Genomic DNA, 20,940 nt, shown 5'->3' on the forward strand with positions numbered 1-20,940 from the left:
GGGACTTCCCCACTTGCCTTGGGCAGAATGACTGGGGAGGAGGCTTTGAGCACCCCTGGACACTATCTTCCCTTTTTTTTTTTTTTTTTTTTTTTTTGAGATGGAGTCTTGCTCTGTCACCCAGGCTGGAGTGCAGTGGCGCAATCTCGGCTCACTGCAAGCTCTGCCTCCCAGGTTCATGCCATTCTCCTGCCTCAGCCTCCCGAGTAGCTGGGACTACAGGCGCCTGCCACCATGCCCGGCTAATTTTTTTGTGTGTTTTTTAGTAGAGACGGGGTTTCACCATGTTAGTCAGGGTGGTCTTGATCTCCCAACCTCATGATCTGCCTGCCTTGGCTTCCCTAAGTGCTGGGATCACAGGCATGAGCCACCATGCCCGGCCACTAGCTTCCCTTTTGAAGGGTGTTTTCTGCAACCAATTGATCTGTTATTTCTCCATAAGCACTGCAAGACGATCCAGAGAATAGGGTCACACAGATCAAAAAGGGGGCCTATCTAGGGGGCAAGTGGACATTCTGGGATTGTTCAATTAACCCACAAGGGAGGACATTCCCTCTTCCACCCACCCCTTTCCTCACACCCAACACCAGGCAGTCTGCTCACCCCCACTCCATACACTTACTCTTCAATGGCTGGAGGACATGGCGACGGCCCGCAGAGGTGACCCACAGGGCATGGATCCCAGGCCAGCCTCTCTGGCCTTTGCTGGGAAAATGACCTGCAGACTTTGCAAAAGGCACATCTCCTGGGTGCTTTGCCCGTTTTCGTCTTTTCATTTCATTGATCCAGCTCCCTCTGAGGTTTTCTTTGGTGGTTTTCTCCTTGACAGCTTTAGTCTTGGGGAGATGTGTCCAACTTCCAGTCATTCATTCAGCAAATACAATGTGCCTACTATGCGTCAGACTTTCTCCTTTTAAGGGGCTCCCAGCATAGTTAGGGAGATTGACAGTAAATTCATCATTGCCATACTGGTGAGAGCTGTGCAAGAGGCTCCTGGGCCCAGAGACGAAGAAGAAATCCATTCTTGGATTTCCATCAGGGTATTCTGGGGGATAGAGAAGAACACTCTTGGGGTAGGTGGGAAAAGGGAGAAGAAGCGGAAAACTGCATAGGCCTAAAATGCTGTGAATAGACACGTGGTGTATCCTTTCCAAAAACCTTCAGTTGTCCCAACTCCACCTGGCCCCATTCACATGTGACAAAGTCCTCCCATGTCAGGAGACCTCAGCAACATAGATGCTTCTATAAGGGTTTCTGCCCTACAGTTTTAAACTAATATGTTCACTGCTGATGTCTCATTATTTAGCAACCAACTTTGCCCCCAAATATTTCCACATGCCACATCTTTGACCCCCTCTTGGTCTGCAGGGATTTTACAGGCCTTTGAGGGGAAGCTGCTGGTCTGTGAGCATCTGCACAAGTGTGCCGGACAAAGATATCGGTCAGGCTGCCATTTCAAAGCAATAAAAGATATGTGGCTATGCAGGCCAGGAAGAGTTAGCCCTTGGGTCCCCCTTCCAACCTGGCTGACCACACTGGCTCCAGCTGCCACTTTCAAATTAGTCATAGATTAACAAACATCTATTGAGCACCTATTGGGTGTCCAGGACCCAGAGACTGAAGGAGACGTAGAACCTAAGAAAGGAAGAAATGTTTTATTGTTAGTTGCCACCATTTATTGGACATATATTACCATTTTACAGTTAAGAGGGACAAACACTTTGCTTAAGGCCACACAGTACAAAAGCAGAGTGGGGCTTTAAAGGCTCAGATTCTGCACTTAGACAGGCCTGAGCTGCAATCCTGGCTCTGCCATTTTCCAGCTGTGTGTCCTCAGACTCCTCACTTAAGCGCCCTGTGCCTCAGTCTTCTCATCTGTAAAATGGGATTCGTGTGAGAATTAAATGACTTAATACATGTGAAGCTCATTGAATGCTTACACTAGTAAGTGCTCAATAAATACTGGCTGGCATTCTTGTTCTATCATCATCATCATCATCATCATCATCCTTATTTAAAAGCAGCAGCAACAGCAGAGGCTGCAGCCCCAGCTGCTGGAATTTGAAGGTGAGTCTGACTCCAGGCAGGGTCTCCCAGCCCTATGCGGACTCTGAAAGCCTCTCCTCTCCCACGCCAGCCCCCAACTCTTCACCTGCCACTCCCACAAGGGTGCTCACCCCAGAGGTGCTCACCTCCCGGGCTGGGAGACCGCATCTGACCGGTCCCAAACCCCGCCCGCAGCTGGCAGCGCCGGGGTGGGGAGGCCCCGCCCTCGGCCCCGCCCCCTGCCCGCCCCTCCCTCTCGGGGTCCGGGGCGCGAGCTGCGGCGGCGGCGGCCACGGTCACTGGCGCCGAGCGGTTCCGGCTGACTGGACGGGGCGGGCGTCCCGGGCAGCCTAGCGCGGTACCTCTCGCCCCGCGCGCCCAGCCGGCGAGGGACATCGGACCCGGGTCGGGGGTCGCGGCCGCTCCAGCGAGGTAAGAGCCGGGAAGACCGGGAGAGACTACCTCTTCCATCCTGGGGGGGTCCCTGGGGGACGGTCTCCCACCGGTGCTGGGCCGCGGCGCCGGGCTGCGCCCCCATGACAGCCCAGCCAGGGGCAGGGGCTGGAGAGCCCCAGCGATCGCGCACCCTGGAAGGGGTAGTGTGGTGGGGAGCGCGGGCGTGTGTATGCGCGTGTGCGTGTGTCTGTCTGTCCATCTGTCTGTCCCAAGGATGTATCGGGGGAGATGATGACGCCCGCTCTTTGCAGTCGCTTCTAGGCAGTTTACCCATGCCAAAGCTGAGGGCAGACTTTTCCACGACGGACTTGAATGGGGCTGGCAGATTATTATCCGGATAATGCAGGAAGGGATAAGCCCACCACCACCTGTTGAGCTGGGCTGTCGGCCTATGCGGGTCCAACTCCCCGCTTATCACAGCCTGCAGGGTGGCCTCATTTCTCCAGCTCGTGGGACCCGGGGCTTCCTTCTCCCGCCTGTGAGAAGGGTTGATAGGAGGAGGTGTCCCTGCCAGGAGCCACTGAGCAGAGATGGACTTGCAGGGGTGATCAGGGTGGTGCTATGGGGACCCCACCGCAGGTGCTGGGCGTGAGGTGTCAACCACCCAGGCACACCCCAAATTTGGATTTCCCCAATCACTCCAAAACCTCTCATTGTGATTCCCCGATCTTTGCTCTCATCCTAATTTGGCAGTTGATGAAGATGCAGCTCGTTAAAAATGTTAAAGTGAAATCAAATTATCACTTCCTAGGACTGAAAATGATTTGAGAAATAATTCCAGGAGCCTGGCTGGGGAGGAAAGAAGCTCATATTCTGACTAGCTTCTCCAGGGCTGCCCTGGGGCTGCCTCCGGTACCTGCCAGGCATGCCGGTGGTTAAGGAAGCCCTTGTTCCCAGAAAGGAAGGGATTCACCCACTTCGCACTGGATTATCAGTGACTGGGTTAGAGCAGGACCCAGGACAGGATCCCCAAGTGGGAGCTGTCTCAGTTTGACAGATGTCACATACAAGCTGTCACCGAGGCTGGCTTCTGCTCCACATCCATCCTGGGGAACACAAGATGGGGCTTCCCCTCCCAGCCACCTCACACCCATTCCCCTCATTTCCACAAACCTGAAGTCTTGATCAATTAACAGCCAGGATTGCCTGGGTGTGGGTGCGGGACCTCAATTGGCTCTGATGTCCTGGTTTCAGAGTATCTCAGGACCACAGGCATCTCAGTGGCAGGTTGGTGGCACCTCTTTGCAGACCCTGTAGCCAGCCCCTCATGCCGAAGTCTCCTGCCTGCCTGAGAAGCCCTAGATCTGCCTCACTTCTCTGCTAACGCAGCCCCTGGAGGTAGCTGGGGGACACCTCATCTCAGGGCCAGGTCCCCAGGGTGCCTAACAGGGTGAAATCTGTGCTTGTGCCTGAGACCTCCCCACCCCCAAACCTCCTCTCTCTTGTCATGTGGAAGGCAGTGGATGTGCTGAGGGGCTGGGTAGTCCAGTTCAACGGAAGATAGAGGTGGCCCTGCTGTGGCTGGGGCTGTTGGTGATGTGAGAACCCCAGCATCCTGGCTGGCTGCACCCCAGGCCCCACAAGCCAACAGCACACTTGAGGGAGCTCAGCCATTCTCAGGCTTGTCAGCTGGGGCTCTGTGACTTGGTGCAGGGGGAGATTGGCTGAATTGTTCACGCTTGTTTGGAAGAGACTGGCCTTAGGTTGTTATGGAAAACGTGGGCTCCAAACCCTGCTAGGTTCCTGACTGTGTGACATTGGCCACCTTACAGAATGCTTGGAGGCTCAGCCTCCTCATCTGTAAGATGGGTCTGGCAGGGTGTTTTGAGAATCAAGTAAGGTCATGAATGACAGTGTCCATTTTACTGGAGGTGGTTCAGGGCTGGTGTTGTGGCCTCTGCTTTCTCTAGCCCCCAGCTTGACTCTCTGACATTGGACTTGAGGGAAGTGGCTGTGTAGCTAGGATCCCTCATGCCATCCTTAGAGGTGGGGGAAGCGGTGTGAATTTTAGTAGCAGGGTAGCTCACAGATTGAGCTTGGATTCCCAAAAAGTGAGGATGGAGGATGTAACCCAGTCTCCAGCAAACTCTGCCTCTGCAGGGAGCTGGCACTTCTGTCCCCAGCTTCTGCCCCGAGCCATTGGTGTCCTGGGCCCACCCCACACAGCCTTCTGGCTCACTGACACTTGGCACGTGCCTGCTCTGTCATCTTCTTCTGAGTTTTGGGCCAGTCCTACTCCCTGGCAGAATTGGGACTAGCTACTTGAGACTTCAGGGGCACCAGGACAACCCCTGCCCACCAAATATCATCCTGTTCCCCCAAACCTAGCCATCTGATGCTTAATATCCCACCATTAGAGACTTATTCCTGTGGTTCATAGTCTCATGTCAGTTACTAATCCTTAGCATCAATGACTTGTTGAGAAGCTTTCAGGGCCTTGGAGAGGAGAGAAAGAGAAGGCAGAACAGAGAGGAGGGAAAGAGAAGCTTGGGGAGTGTAGGAGAGAGAAGATTGTACTTTGCCAGCCTCATAGTTCTGCAGAGACAGGCCCAGCTGCTAAGCTCAAGAAGGCCCCAGGGAGAAGGAGAGGCTTGGGGCGAGGGGGAAGGGGCAGGCCTCAGGCAGGGAAAGTTGTGAATATCAAGTGGGAATTCTCGGTGTGAATACAGGGTGGGTGCCAGGCCTGTGTCTGGGTTGGGCTCCGGCAGCCTGTTCGAGAGGTGAAATAGTCCCTGATGCAAAAGCATCGTTTCTTTTCATGCTGCTCTACCCGCTGCTCAGAACACACCACGTGGGGTTTGGTGTGTTCTATGGGTGGTGCCCTCTGCATTAGGAGAGTCTGGCCTGGTCACGCTGGCTGTTTAAAATTGTCAATGATAATTTGTTAGGTCAGCAAAATGACAGAGTATCCCCTGCCTGGCTGTGCCTCCCTGAAAATTCCCCTGTCACTCCCCTCGCCCTTTCTTGAAAGAAGCAAAAATGGCATAATTCACTCAGACCCACGAGTTTCCTGGGCTGAGAGTGGCCTGGGGGGAGCAGAGTTCGGCTGGGATCACCCTGAAAAGGCCTGTGGAGGTGATTCCTTGCTCAGTTGTGCACAAGGTCCTGAGTTTTCCAATGTGGGAGCAAGCGGAAGAGGGGACAGAGGGGTGAGAATTGAGAGTCCCTGCTCACGGCAGCCCATGGCCAGGCTCCTTGTGGGGAGGAGAAGGCTGGCATCACCTGGGCGCCCAGGGGGCTTGATGATGTGGACTGGTCCTGGCTGGTGAAGCCCCAGCAATGAGCAGTTTACTGCCTTTTCTGGATGCTCCAGGGGGCAGAGCCTGGACCAAAAGAAAGATGTTTTAAGTCAACAGTATGACCTATTGGCCATGAGCACCCAAGGGACCATCCTTAAGGATGATTCTCGACCACATCTGTTCTTAAATAATCATAACGATGACAACAATGATGATAGCAGCTCCTCAGTCTTCCATAATGAGCATTTATTGAGCACCTGCTATGCATGTGCTGGCTGCTGTTCTAAGTAATGGGGATACGACTGGAGTATTATTGGCATTTGGGGCTGCCTTGTTCTTCTGTTTGGTGCAGGGGAGGCTGTCCTGGGCAGTGTAGGATGCTCTGTAACAGTGCTGGTCTCTATCCATGAGATGCCAGTAGCACCCCAGTCCCTCACCCATTCTTTTTTTTTTTTTTTTTTTTTGAGACAGAGTCTCACTCTGTCACCCAGGCTGGAGTGCAGTGGTGCAATCCTGCCTCACTGCAACCTCCGCCTCCCGGGTTCAAGCGAACCTCCTGCCTCAGCCTCCTGAGTAGCTGGGATCACAGGCATGTGTCACCACGCCCAGCTAATTTTTATATTTTTAGTAGAGATGGGGTTTTCCCATGTTGGCCAAGATGTTCTCGATCTCCTGAACTTGTGATCCACCCGCCTCGGCTTCCCAAAGTGCTGGGATTACAGGCGAGAGCCACCACGGCTGGCCACCCCCACCCATTCTGACAACCAAAAATGTCTCCAGAGATTGCCAAAAATCCCCTGGGAGGCAAAGTAGTCTGCTGTTGAGAACCACTGGGGATACAGCTAGAAAGAAAGACAAAAATCAATCCTGTTTCTTAGGAGCAAGCATTCCACGGAGCGAAATGAATACATATGCTGTAGGAGTAGAAAATGGAGGAGGCTGCGTGGTGAAGATGCTAGAAAGGTCAAGCAGGGTCAGGGTTTAGAGAGCACAGGTGAGGCAGGGTTGCCATTTTCGAAAGGAGCCCCAGGAAGGGCCTCACTGCACAGGTGACATTTATCAGAGATGGGAAGGTGGGGAGAGAGCGAGAGGGGGAGGTCTGGGAAAGAGCTTCCAAGCAGCTGCAGGAAGAGAAAATGGAGGAACATGGAGGGGGTCAGTGAGTCTGGGGGCTGGGCAGTGTGGGAGCAGCTGGGTGGGCTCTGCTGGGCCCTGCATCACTGAGGGCTGTGAGCTTTCTCTGTGAGTAGAAAGGGGAGGTCAGTGAGCACTCACTACCTGCTAGGCACAAACGCCGCTCCAGGGCTGTTCCGCGCACGTGCACTGAAGTCCTGTCGGGTAAGTGTTATTTCTTTTCTTTATTGCTCAACTGAGAAAAGCAAGGCCCAGAAGGGTTAAGGAATTCAGGCAGCGCTGTTGGGGCATGAGTGTGGGCAGCCAGCTCTCTACTGTCCACACTAAAATGTGGACTTCGGAGCCACACAGAACTGAGTTCAAATCCCAGCACAGTCTCTTACTATCCGGGTGGCCTTAGACGAGCCACAGAATCTCTCTGGCCCTCAGTTTTCTCTGGCGACCGGTGATCTCCGCTTTGCAGGGCTTTTGTTGGGAGTGCTGTCCTCAGTGCCCCCTCACTGGCCCCCTCTCTGTGCACCCATGCCAGAGAGAAGCCAGAGGGCAGGTGGCCCCCTCCCAATCCGCCTAGCCACGGGCATGTGCTCTGGACTTGTGTATCTGTTCACCGAGCTGCAGCAATGCCATCTGCTGAGGTCAAAGCCAATATCCCAGGAGGTCAGGGGAAGTTAAGCACTCCCTCTCCCAGAGCTGAGGAGGAGGTCTGGCCCTTTCAGAGTCAGCATCTCCCGGGATCTTCAGGGCCAGCCTGCTGGGTTCCCTCTGATGATGCTGCCCTGGCTTCCCCAGGAAGCTAAGCCTGAACCCAAAGTTAAGGATCATGGTTGAGCAGGGGCAGCCAGCACAGGCTCCATTAGCAGGATTCTGCAGCCTCAGAACCCCTAAGACTTAAATCCAGAGAGCCTCAATGAACCCATCTGGCAGGTTCACATTATTGCAGAGGCACATGTCAGAGGCAGGTTCATCACTGGAAATGTGGGTTTTAAAAATACCCCAGAGTTGAAAAATGAGAAGCAGCTGCTGGTATCCACAGACACCTCCCCAATAACTCTCACTGTCAAACCCCTCTGCTCCTCCTGTGTGGGGACGTCTTCCTTGGGGATGGACCGCAGTGACAGCGAGACCCCAGGAAGGAAGTTTCCTGGGACTGTCGGGCACACCGGTGTGTTGCTGTGTGCTCTAGATGTGTGAGGTCCCTCTGAAGAGGTGTGTGTGTTTGCCTTGTTTGATCCCTGAGTTAAGTGGCTATCGGAGGTGGTGTGTCCTCCAGAGCCTGTGGCTTCTGATGATGATGGGATGTCACAGCCATATGACATTGCTGGGCAGGCCCTGTGAACCTCAAATATCTGAGACAGGTCTCAGTTAATTTAGGAAGTTGATTTTGCCAAGGATGAGGACGTGTGCCAGTGACAGCCTCAGGAGGTTCTGACGACATGTGCCCAAGGTGGTTGGGGCACAGCTTGGTTTTATACATTTCAGGGAGACATGAGACATCAGTCAATATATGTAAGATGTACATTGGTTCTGTCCAGAAAGGCAGGACAAATTGGAGCATGGAGGGGGCTTCCAGGTCACAGGTAGGTGAGAGACAGATGGTCACATTCATTTGAGTTTCTGATTGGCCGTTCCAAAAGAGGCAATCAGATATGCATCTATCTCAGTGAGCAGAGGGATGACATTGAATAGAATGGGAGGCAAGTTCGCCTTAAGCAGTTCCCAGCTTGACTTTTCCCTTTAGCTTAGTGATTTGGGGCCCCCAAGATTTATTTTCCTTTCCCAGCCCCATCCAGGAGAACATCCTCAAACGCCCACTGCTGGAATTGGCTCCTTCCATTCACCTGAAGATAACTTCCAGCAGGTGGCAGCCCTTTCTGTACCTGTCCAAAGGAGCATCCTACCCAGCTGTCTCCCACTGCCCTAGGCAAGGAGAGCCTGGCAGGACAGCAGAGATGCCTCCTGCCCAGGAATCTTCTCAGGGGGCTGCCACAGGAGGAGCCCTGGCTTCAGGATGGGCAACAGGAGACCGGGGTTTGAGGCCCAGTGACTCTCAGTGCATGAGCTTAGACAAGTCCCCACACTCCTCTGGGCCTCTGCTTTCCATCTGTAAAAGGACGGGGTGGGAGAGAATTCATCTTCTCCACAATCTATTTCTGGAACGTCTGCTCTGTGTCAAGGGTCAGGTGTGTTTTATGGAATTAAACTGTCCCTCCCTTAGAGGGTTTCCAGTCCAGAACCTCTGAAGGTCCTCTAGCACCAGAGCTCAAGGGACTGTGATTATTTGAAAATCAAGCTGGACAGAGGCACCACTGAGCAGATGGAGCTGTGGAGCCAAGCGAGAAATCAGAGTATCTTCCATCACACAAAAAGTAAAGGCCAGAAGAGGGTGCCACTTTCCCAGTGAGGTTTAGGGGGGCTTCAACTCCCGGCTCTCTCCAGCCCCACTGCCCACCATGCCCTCACCTTTACTGCCAAATGGGCTGGGCTGGTTGTCTGCAGAGGAGGCCTGTGAAACATATAAGTGATTCCAGGGTGGGGGAGTGGCTTATCAGCCTCTACCAGGCAAGGCAAGGTGGTGAGAAGGTGGCATCCTGGCCTGGGAGGGTTTATATCTGGCCTGTACCACCCACAGCCCCAGGACCTTAACCAAGTTCCCTGCTGGCTCTTGCTCAGTCTTCTCCATGGGTAAGACAGATAATGAGGGCACTGTCAGGAGGGTTTGTGGTTGTTGCAGAAAAAGGAAACTTTACAGATGAGAAGCCCAAGGCTCAGAGAGGTTGAGCCACTGCCCACAGCTACCCACTTAATAAGTGGCAGTGCTGAGATTTGAACCCAGGCCTCTTGGAAGTCAAGCCTGTAGGCTCCTTCTGTTCAGTGTAGCTCAAGCAAAAAGGTGGAGTTGATTAGAGGCCTTAGGTGTGTACTGGAACTCAAGGATAGGCCTCAGAGTCTGATTTCATGAGAACCCGGAATCTGGAGTTAAAGAGAGGCAGGACCCACAGCTCTTGCAGCCTCTCTAACACCAGGGCCAGCAGACCTAGTTTCCTCTGCAGGCCTCAGGCCATAAGAGCCCCAGGCAGCCTGATGGACCTTAAAAATAGACGAGCACTTCCTAAGAGGAAGCGTCTGATGGGGCTGGCTACGTTGGGTGTTCACCTTTGGCCAAGCAGCTGGAACCAGGTGATGTGCCTACAAGGACCACTCCTAGGGTAGAGGGGTCAGTTCTTGGAGAAAGAGCAGGGACTGTGGGGAGCAAACAGGCCAGTGGGCAAGTGGGACAGATGGCCTATGAGTTGGCTGAGTAATTTTCTAAAGCACTGTCTTCAGTCCTGCACGCCAGCAACTGGAAAGAGGCTGATGTGTTAGGACATTTCCGAAAGATGGTGACCAATAATAACTCCCACCACTTTGGGAGCATCTAGCTTGTACTTGACATGTATTGCACTATTTAATGGAATCCCCTGCCATAATTTTGGTTGAGGGTATTATGATTCCCATTTTACAGATGAGGAAACTGAGGTTCAGTAGCTTGCCTACAATCCCATGGTTGATAAGCGGCAAAGCCAGGATTTGAACCTAGGCCCTTCTGATGCTAATGGAGGCAAGCTTTCACTGTGCCACTCTGAAGTCCAGCACCTAAAGAAGTAAAGGCACCAAACAAAGGAGGTGAAAAGCTTGGACGGCAAAGGGGGACAGGACATTTCAAGAGCTACAGTTTGGACGGAAGTTGCTCATGCTTCAGTGACCCTTGTTGCTTTTGGTTTTTATTTTCTGGTTATTGAAGTAATTTCTGTTTCTGGCAGAATGTTTGGGAAATGAGACCTATCTCCGTAATCCCAGAGAGTAAATCTGAATTGGTAGAAAAAGACCTTACCAGGAGGTAGATGTGGTGCAGTCTTGGGCAAACTTCTGCTCACATAGGGTTGGCTGATGGGGAGTTTCCCATCTTCCCCTGTGTTTAAACCCAGGCTACCTGAATCACAGTGGAGCAAGGATGCTGCAGGGGGTGGTCCTGTTCCAGGAGTTGGGACTTCCATCAGCCCTTCGTGGGTGGAGACAGCCTGCTCCCAACTCAAAGGCAGCTGGCATAGTAGTGAAGGTCAGGTAGAGGGTGCTGCTCCTATCTGGAAAGAAGCCAGCTGTCAGCCTGGTCCTGGGTGGGGGGAGGCAGGAACCACTGGAATAAGCCAGTGTTGCAATTGCTGTCACACTGGGTGCTCCCAAGCAAAAGAGTACAAGCTGCTCCTGGAATTTGTCTCTGTGCAGTTTGGCATGGGGGACGCAGCTGGGAAGAAAGAGGACCTTGACTCAGGGGGAGAGAGCCTGGGCTGGGGGGGGGTTGTCCATACTCTCTGGGGTCTGAAGTGATGAATCAGACAGCAGATCTGTGCTGTCCCTTCCAGAGCCAGATGTCTGCAGGAGCATGGGTCACCGGTAGTTCTCTGATAGGAGGTAGCAGGATGATAGAGTAATTCTAGGAGCTAATACTCGTTGGGTGCTTATCACTGTCAAAGTCTTTATAAGCATCCTGTTGTCTAATCCTTATGAGGTACACCTTATCATCATGTGTGTTTTCAGACAGGCATCCAGCTCTGCTGTAAGCATTAGCTTGGGAATTCAAACCTGTGCTATTAATCACTAGTCCTGGGCCCCTGACATATGCACTGTGCAGTGGACAAAGGGAATGTGGGATCTGGAGCTCAACTGTTCCATGTGGCCTTAGGTGAGTCATTTTACCTCTTTGAGCCTCAGTTTCCTCAATTCTAAAATGAGAAGGAGAGCAGCTACTATATAAGGTTGACATGATGATAAAATTATAAAGGAGAAGACAGATGTCATACAAGAGGTCCTCGATATATTGATAGCCACTCACTTTGTCTTCCTGGTGCTGCAGACACAGAGTTCATCATATCCTCTCCATATTGTCTGAACGAGGCTCAGCTGAAGTTTGTGGCTGGGAAGAGCAAAGTTAACAGGTCCTTATAGACCACAGTGTCAGTGGTCTCGGCCCCACAGCCATTGTGTGCAAGGGAATGGCTACGATGACAAGTTCCTACTTTGGATTTCCCATACTGAGTGCTCTACTGAATGTCTACGAGGTCACTATCATGAAACACATTTTATAGGTGAAGAAACTGAGGCACAGAGAGGTTAAGTAACTCATCCAAAGTCACCAAGCTCATAGGTCCAGGATTTGAACCTCAGGAGCCCCATGTTCTTTCTGAACCCTTGGAATTTGTGAAAGGCAAATGTAACCAAAATGTCTAGCATAGGGTCTGACTCTTCCAAAATTCTCTTCTCTTCATTTAAAACAAAAACTATTCCCCTAAAGACACATGCACATATATGTTTATTGCAGCACTATTTACAATAGCAAAGACTTGGAACCAACCCAAATGCCCATCAATGATAGACTGGATAAAGAAAATGTGGCACATATACACCATGGAATATTATGCAGCCATAAAAAGAATGAGTTCATGTCCTTTGCAGGGACATGGATGAAGCTGGAAACCATCATTCTCAGCAAACTAACACGGGAACAGAAAACCAAACACCACATGTTCTCACTCATAAGCGGGAGTTGAACAATGAGAACACATGGACATAGGGAGGGGAATATCACACACAGGGGCCTGTTAGGGGGGTGGTGGGCAAAGGGAAGGAGAGTGTTGGGACAACTACCTAATGCATATGGGGCTTAAAACCTAGATGATGGGTTGATAGGTGTAGCAAACCACCATGGCACATGTATACCTATGTAACAAACCTGCACGTTCTGCACATGTGTCCCAGAACTTAAAGTAAAAATTTTTTAAAAAAAACAAAAAACTATCCTATATACAGGAACCAGGTGACGGAATGGACTAGCTCAAAGATCAGCTTCTCCTGGAAGCTTTGCCAGATGTTCCCCAATTAGGGGTCCTTGTCTATGCTCCCATGGCATCCCCAGCACACCTCCATCAGCCAACTTGCCCCCTGCACTGCCAACATCGGTGCCTTCCCAGCTACACCACTAGACCAGGGGATCACCAAAGGGATATTACTACCTGCTTGTTGAATAGCATTCATGCCATGGTCACTGAAATCAATGCCCAGTGTCTCCTTTGCCCTTTGGAGATCTGCCTTGGCCCAAGAAGATTATGTCCCCCAGTGCTAATCACAGACCTCCATGGAGGTCAGTTATTAAGACCTTCAAGGCAAGTCCCATCCCTGGGGTCTTGTCTCCATCCACTCTGGGAGGCAGGGAGCCACCTGACCCACAATGTGCAGTTGTAAGACCTTAAGGACCTGACCTCCTGCCTCTTGGGGCTCCAAGACCAGGTGATGTGTGAAAGGGCGTGGCCAACAGAGGCATGTTCTCTAACATGAGGGGTAGCTGAGAGAGGCTGGTGTTTACTGAGCCGTTACTTCATGGCCCACTCTATGCCAAGCACTTCACTTCCAGTCTCCTTTAATATCCTCCCCCAGCAACCTCCCTGACCCTCATAATTGCTTATATGCATACACTTTGGGTATGTGCTTTTTAAATCGTGGTGAATCATATTCTTTGATATAAATAGATGCAATCTTTAGGGGTTTTTATTGTGGCACAATATATATAACATAAAACTACCATTTTAACCATTTTAAAGTGTGTGATTCAGTGGCATTTGATACATTCAAATGTTGTGCAACTCTCAGCATTCTCTAGTTTCAGAATATTTTCATCACCCGTGAAGCAGTCACTTCCATTCCCTCTTTTCCCAAGGCCCTGGCAACCTCTAATCTGCTTTCTGTCCCTCTAGATTTGCCTTTTATGGACACATCACATAAATGGAATTATAATCATACAACAAGTGGCCCCTGTGTCTGGCTTCTTTCACTTCACATAATGTTTTCAAGGTTCATTCATGTTGCAGCATGCGTCTGTGCTTCCTTCCATTTTATGGCTGGATAATATTCCATTTTGTGGATGTACCACAGTGTGTCCATTCATGAAATGGAATATTATCTCGCCATAAAATGGAATGAAGTGCTACTCATGCATGCTACCACACGAATGGAAATTTGGTTATTTCCATCTTTGGACTTATGAATAATGCTGTGATGAACATTCATGTACAAGTATTTGTCTGAACACCTGCTTTCAATTCTCTTGGGTATATCCCTAGGAGTGGGGTTACTGGATCATCCGGTAACTCTGTGTGCAACATACTGAGGCGCCACCAAACTGCTTTCCACAGTGGCTGCATCACTTTACGCTCCCACCTGCAAAGTATGAGGGTTCCAATTTCTCCACATCCTCACCAAAACTTACAATTTTCCTGAAAACCTTTCGAAGTGTGGTTACCCATGTTTTACAGATACACACGTGGAGGCACTGAGCAGTGAAGCAAACTTGTCAAAAGCTACACACCTGCTTGGTGGCAGAGCCAGAGTTTGTGCTCAGGGACTGTGCACACTTAGCTACCAACCTGTTCACTTCATGGCTCTTGTGAGGCTGAGAAGTCAGAGGCTTGAGGCTTGAAGGAGCTCCATTCTGTTCTTGGCTCCTGTCTGTGTACCTGGCACCCTCTGTCTCCCAGAGTGTCCCTTGGACTTCTGTACCTGGACACAACTTGCCCTCTAGAGGCCCCACTCATGGGCAGTAAGTGTTGGTGTGCCAGAAAGCAACAGCTTCTGTATTAGTCCCTTTTCATACTGCTGTGAAGAAATACCTGAGGCTGGATAATTTATAAAGAAAAAGAGATTTAATGGACTCAGAGTTCCACATAGCTGGGGAGCCCTCACAATCATGGTAGAAGGTGAAGGAGGAGCAAAAGCACATCTTACATGGCAGCAGGCAAGAGAGTGTGTGCAGGGGAACTGCCCTTTATAAAACCATCACATCTCGTGAGACTTACTATCATGAGAACGGCACGGGGAAAAACCCACCCCCATGACTCAACTACCTCCCCCCAGGTCCCTCCCATGACACATAGGGATTATGGGAGCTACAATTCAAGATGAGATTTGGGTGGGGACACAGCCAAACCATATCACCTTCCCCCTAGGGTGATATATCCAGACACCCCTCACCCACCTTCCCCCAGTCAGGGCCCTAGGAGACAGGAGACTTCCTATGTAAATCTCACTTGGTCTCAAAATAGGTATCTGTTCCCAGGTGGGTGGCCCTCCCTTGCACCTCTTCATTGCGGAGGTGAAGATGACTGGGCCAACCTCACCTTGCTCTGCAGAAGGGGCATACCAGGTGCTCTGAGGCCGGCAGATGCACAGCACCAAGGCCAGCTCCCTTCTTCCAGGGCACAAGGCATGTCTCTGATGGAGCCCAGACTCTTGGCCGGGGTAGGCTGTGAGTGATGGGGTCAGGTGGGCCCCCCCTGGCTTCCCAAAAGGAGTGTTGTTTCCTGGAGAAGGGTGGGATTTGCTCTGTGCATGGAAAATGTCTTTCTCACCCTTCATGTCGGGACAACCTCGTTGCTCCCACCCACCTTCAACTCCAGCTCCACCTGAGACTGCCGGTAGCAGGGGTCTTGATCTTTTTTCTGAATCTGAACCTGACAGCCCAGCCCTCCGTGACTGGTTGCTGCCCACTCTGAATCCTTCCTGAGGGACGTTGCTCCATTTCTGGGTATCCCTGTATTCTCCCCTCATTCCAATCCCACAGGAAACTTCCAGAAGTTCCAAATACCAAGGAAGCATTCCCAGGTGAGAAGATGGAGGGCTCCATAGGTGACTGAAGTTTCAGGGACAGCACACCGTTGAATGTCACACCATCAGATGGGGGCTGCAGGGCCAAGGCCAGAACCCAGCTTAATCAGCAGTGGGGACAGTCCCAGGTATGGGCTGGGCCCTGCACACGGTCACCTCATATTCCCTACCACATCCCTGAAACAACACTGGGACTATCCTCACTGAGGACAAACCTCTACAGATTCAGACTAAAGTGTTACTGGCTGATGGGACCATTTGCACCACTTGGATCTCTGCTCAGTTTTGAAGGCATTTGAGTTCGAGTTGGGTAGGAGAATTTTACCTTGGCAGGGGAGACGAATTTGAGGTCCTTGTAGTGGCCCTGCTCCCCTCCTTGGACCTTCTCCCCCAGCCCCTACCCCAGCTGGTGACCCAAGTTCAGACCCTGCTGAGCAGACCCCAGCGCTGGATGCAAGGAGAAGCCAGGAGGTCTGACCTTGACCTTGGGATTAACGGTGTTTTACCCAGTGCTTTCCTATGGGGCTGTGACCTCCTTGGCTCCTTCAAGTAAGCCTAGGAAGATGGCATTATGGGTGACACAGACGCTGAGAGGGGTGTCCTCCCCAGGAAGGCCAGGGCAGGACCTGAACTTTGTGCTTTCTGGAGTGCGATCAGATGAATAGGCTGCCGCCGTGTGCATTGATTGAGTGCTTGTTGTCAGCCCTAGAGCCGGGAGGCCATGGCTGCCCATTAAGGGAGTACCGCAGGGTTCACCCAGCTTCAAGATCAATTCATGTCAAAACTGCAGCCAACATTTTCCCCATCTGCCTCTGCGGAGGGAAATAAACCAGGGGAGGCAGAATACAGAGACATCATTCCCAGTGATCAATTTCCTCCGCCCCCTCTTCCCTCCGGATGGGAACGGCCGTCTCCATCCTGATGGATGCATTGTTGTGGGGAGGGTGAGGAACACTCATCCTCTGAGGCACCCGGGGTTGGGGGCAGGGGTGGGGGGAGCCGCACTGGGACGGGAGGGGCAGAGGAGGAGGAGGCCAGCAGGCCCGATGGAGCCAGCCCAGGAAGGCAGGGCAGGAACGCAGAAGGCAGCAGTGTTCCCACCCCGGGAGGGCAGATCCAGCAGTGGGGTGGTGGCCAGGAGCCCCTCACTCAGGGTGCCCAACCCTGAACCTTGGGATTACACTTCCTGGCTGAGTGGCCTTGGGCTGTGTTCTGGGATCTGCCTGGGGAATGCACCCTACCTCTGCAGGCTGAATGGCTGAACACAGGTGGGGGACCACATCCCAGAAGGCACAAAGTTCAGGTCCTGCCCTAGCCTCCCTGGGCAGGACACCCCTCTCAGCCTTTGTGTTCTCACAGGTGAGATGGATCACGCCACCCACAATGTCATCTTCCTAGGCTTGATGGAAGGAGCCACGGAGGTCACAACCCCATAGGAAAGCATTGGGTAAAACACTGTGAATCCCAGGGTCAAGGTCAGGCAATGGAGGCGCACACACCTCTGTGACGTATCCTTTCTCTCTCTTGCCTGATGATTCTGCCGTTGCCTTTCCAAGCTCCTGGGTGTGTGATCTTTTTGCGGTCAAGTGGTCAAAAGATACAGTTTAGATCACTGTGAAGGTCTAGAAATTAAATAATTAAGGAAGAAGAATTAAAATCCCCTAGTGCTTCAGGAGGTGGGTCCCGGTACAACTGCCAGTCAATCCAGCCTGGAGCCAAGTTCAGCAGATCACAAAGGGGTCAGGAGAGGTGAGAAAGCCCCTGCAGCCAGGCTGCCCCTTGGCTCTCAAAAGCAGGCTGCAAGTGGACTCCACCCCAGCCTGTCTTCCTGCCCTCCATTCTGCAACCCTTCTGTGTCTTCCCTTGAAAGACTTCTCCCCATTCCTGCTCTTTTGGCCTCAGACTGAAATGGACTGGGGGAGGGGGTCTGAGGACCCCATTAATGGCCTGTTGAGCTCCCTGTGACTTGGGCATTTGCAGTCAGAGATCAGTTGTCCATTAAACGATGGAACTGAGCACTCCACTTAGCAGTGTATATGGGACACAGTTAAATAATGAAACAAAAATAGAACATTGCAAAAGCCTGGGGCAGGCTGGCTTGTGCCCCAGGAAGAAGCAGAGAAAGCCATCCCAGGGAGAGGGGAGGAAATTCACTGTTGGCCTCCCTCTTCCATGAAATGCTCTGGTTTAAAGTATATTTTTTCTTTACATATAGGTTATCTTTTATTGATTTTTAAAATTAAAGTTCACATGTATATATACATACACAAATACATATATACACACGCACACACACAATGCAGTTGGAAAAATAATTTGTGCTCATTGCAGCACACTGGGAAATGCAGAAGAATAGAAAGAGGCAGGTTTTCCTCCTCTCCTCCATCCATAATGTGGGGTTGGGGGTGTTAGAGCTTTCCAATACCACCCCTAGGAAAGGGAGGGGGATGAAAAATATGTACTGAATTTGAGAGTTCTAGTTTTGGCAACAGAGTACCAACTGTCAGCACTCCAGAAGGTTTTAAAATACATCACTGACTTATAAGAGAGAAGGAAATCCCCAGGGAACTGAAACTCAAAGCCTTGAGCATGTGAACTAATACTAAGGAGAACCAGGGGGTACTGGATCCAGATATGTGCCATCATAGCTCAAGTCTGGAATTTTAATGCCCACCCATGGACTGTAAAATGTGGTCTTGGGCCCCGGCAAGGCCAGAAGTTCGCACTGAGACTCCCCCTCCATGAAGGGGAGGCTAAAATTTGCCAACTACCAGCCCAAAAAATTGCCAGGACATTTAGATCTGCCCAGATTCTCTAGGAAGGTGGAGGAGGGTCTCCTCCAAAAAAAAACAAAGACCAAAGAATGAGCTGCCCACAGGTACAGAATCTAAGTTTCTAACGCCCCCCAGGGGGAGAAATCCTGAGCTAAGAATTTAATGTAAAATCAGATCCTGGATTGATGGAACCTCTAGCTCACCCAGCTGAATCAAATCCAAAACCACTTTCCAGAGACTCTTCCAGGACCCAGAGTACATAGGATTCCCATGGGGATGGTTGAGGGGAAGCCTTGCTGAAGATGAGCTCACAATAAAAATTACAGACCACATGAGGGCGTGGTTTAACCTTGAGGCAACTTAGTACAGACAGCAAATGGGGAAATTAGCACTTCAAAAACATGGTTGTAGAACAGTGTGGAAAAGTCTATAAAATAAATCCAATGTGTTTAAAACAACAAGGAGATAAAAGGAGTAGAAACCATATTAAAATAACAGAGCAGATTTCTAATCAGCAACAATGAAATAAAGATGAACAACAAAATCTAGAGCTTGTTGTTTGTAAGAGCTGAATAAAATTGCCCAAACTGAGGAAATACCGGAAAGGGAAAAAGAGAGAGAAAACACAAACAATATTGGGAACGAGAAAAAGACCAAAATGATATGTGGGATAATCATTATTTAACACCTAAGAGAATATCATGAAAGAGTTTATGCAAATATGGGTGACTTTCTGGGAAGTCACTCAAAAAGAAATAGAAAACCTAAATAGATTGTAGCCATTAACACAATTGATAATGGTTAATCTTAGGTCTTGATCCAAGTGGATTCAGGGACACTTGGATAGCTGATAAAGCATTGTTTCCAGGTGTGCCATGAGGGCGTTTTGGCAGGAGATTGGCATGTGAGTTGGATCGAGTGGGAAAGATCCACTCTCAGTGTGGATGGGCACCATCTAATCGGCTGGGGCCTGGATAGAACAAAAAGGCAGGGGACAGGCAAATTTGCTTTCTTTCCCCTGGAGGTGGGACACCACCTTTCTTCTGCCCTTGGACATCAGAACTTCAGGCTTTCTGGTCTTCGGACTCTGAGACTTGCACCAGCAGCCTCCCAGGTTCTCAGGCCTTTGACCTCAGAATGAGAGTAGCGCTGTAGGTCTTCCCTGGTTCTGAGGCTTTGAGAGTTGGGCTGAGCCACAGTGCTGTTATACCTGAGTCCACAGCTTGCAGGCGGCCTGTTGTGGGAATTCTTAGTCTCCATAATCATGTGAGCCAATTCCGGCAGCAAATCCCCTCTCATATATGTATATATCACCTCCCATTTCTGTCTCTCTGGAGAACCCTAATAGAAAATTGAAGCAGAATTAAAATATACCCACAAAAAGAAACAGGCCCACATGGTTTTACTTGGCAAGTTTTACCAAACCTTTAAGAAACTGAAAATTGCTGTTTTATGCAAACTTATTTAGAAAGTGAATATCACTTTTAAAAAGGTATAATTAGTATATAATGAAATTTACCACTTCTAGGTATACACTTTGATAAATGTGTAATCATGATAATATAGAACATTTCAATCACCTCAAAAAAGTATCTTGTGCCTCTTTGCAGCTAATGCCCTGCCCTCTGCTGATCTGCTTTCTCTTCCTATAGTTTTGGCTCTTCTACAAGTTCATATAAAGGAAATCATACAATATGTAGTCTTTTCTGTCTGAACTCTTGCCTGCCTGCCTTCTTCCCTTCGCTTCCCTTTTCCCTCCCTTCCTCCCTTCCTTCCTCTCTCTTTCTCTCTCTCTTTTTCTCTTTCTCTCTTCTCTCTCTTCTTTGTCTCTTCTCTTTCTCTCTTGTCTTTCTCTCTTCTCCTCCTCTCTTCTCCTTCTCTCCTCCTTCTCTCTTCTCCTTCTCTCTTCTCTTTCTCTCTTCTCTTCTTTTCTCTTCTCACCATCTTGCCTAGGCTGGTGTCAAACTCCTGGGCTGAAGCAATCCTCTCACCCTGGCTTCCCAAAGTGCTGGGATTACAGGTGTGAGCAACCATGCCCAGCTGTGTCTTTGGCCTAATGCTTTCAAGATATCACCCATGTAGTTGTATGCGTGAGTAGTTTATTCCTTTGTATTGCGGAGTAGTATTCTATATACCACAGTTTGTTTATCTATTCACCAGTTTTGGACATTGGGGTTGTTTCTAGTTTGGGACTATATGAATCAAGCTGTACTCGGGTGTAAGTCTTTATGCAACCACAAGTTTTCATTTTTCTAGGAGTTCCACCTAGGAGTAGAATTTCTGGTTGTGTGGCAAGAGCATGTTTGACTTTGCAAAAAGCTGCAAAACTGCTTTCCAAAGCAGTTGTACCATTTTGCATTTCTACCAGCAACATATGAGAGCTGCAGTTTCTCCAAACCTTCTCCAATATTTAGTATGGCCAATCTTTTTAATTTTAGCCATTCTAGTATGTGCGTAATGGTATCTCATTGTGGTTCAACTGAAACTTTGATGATGAAACTAAACAGATTAAGAGTATATATGTAAGACAACAAAAGCAAGCTATGTCCCAGTAATGCATGGGTTGTTTAACATTACAAAATCTATAAGTATAATTGAAA

The 20,940-nt window shown here is 50.2% G+C and overlaps 1 protein-coding gene across 3 annotated transcripts in view; it reads left to right on the forward strand.

Annotated features, from left to right (window-relative positions):
• The first annotated feature begins 2,339 nt into the window (after positions 1–2,339).
• CACNG5 (calcium voltage-gated channel auxiliary subunit gamma 5) overlaps positions 2,340–20,940 on the forward strand; it is a 59,673-nt gene continuing 41,072 nt past the window's right edge. For 2 of the 3 annotated variants that reach the window (XM_003315687.6, XM_054670614.2), the window contains exon 1: positions 2,347–2,478. The gene's annotated coding sequence lies outside the window, so the exon portion shown is untranslated. Of the gene's footprint in view, positions 2,479–20,940 lie in introns of all 3 variants that reach the window. The other variant, XM_054670612.1, reaches the window with a different exon arrangement.

The sequence above is a fragment of the Pan troglodytes genome, chromosome 19 (genome assembly GCF_028858775.2).
Source record: "Pan troglodytes isolate AG18354 chromosome 19, NHGRI_mPanTro3-v2.0_pri, whole genome shotgun sequence".
Lineage (NCBI taxonomy): Eukaryota > Metazoa > Chordata > Mammalia > Primates > Hominidae > Pan > Pan troglodytes.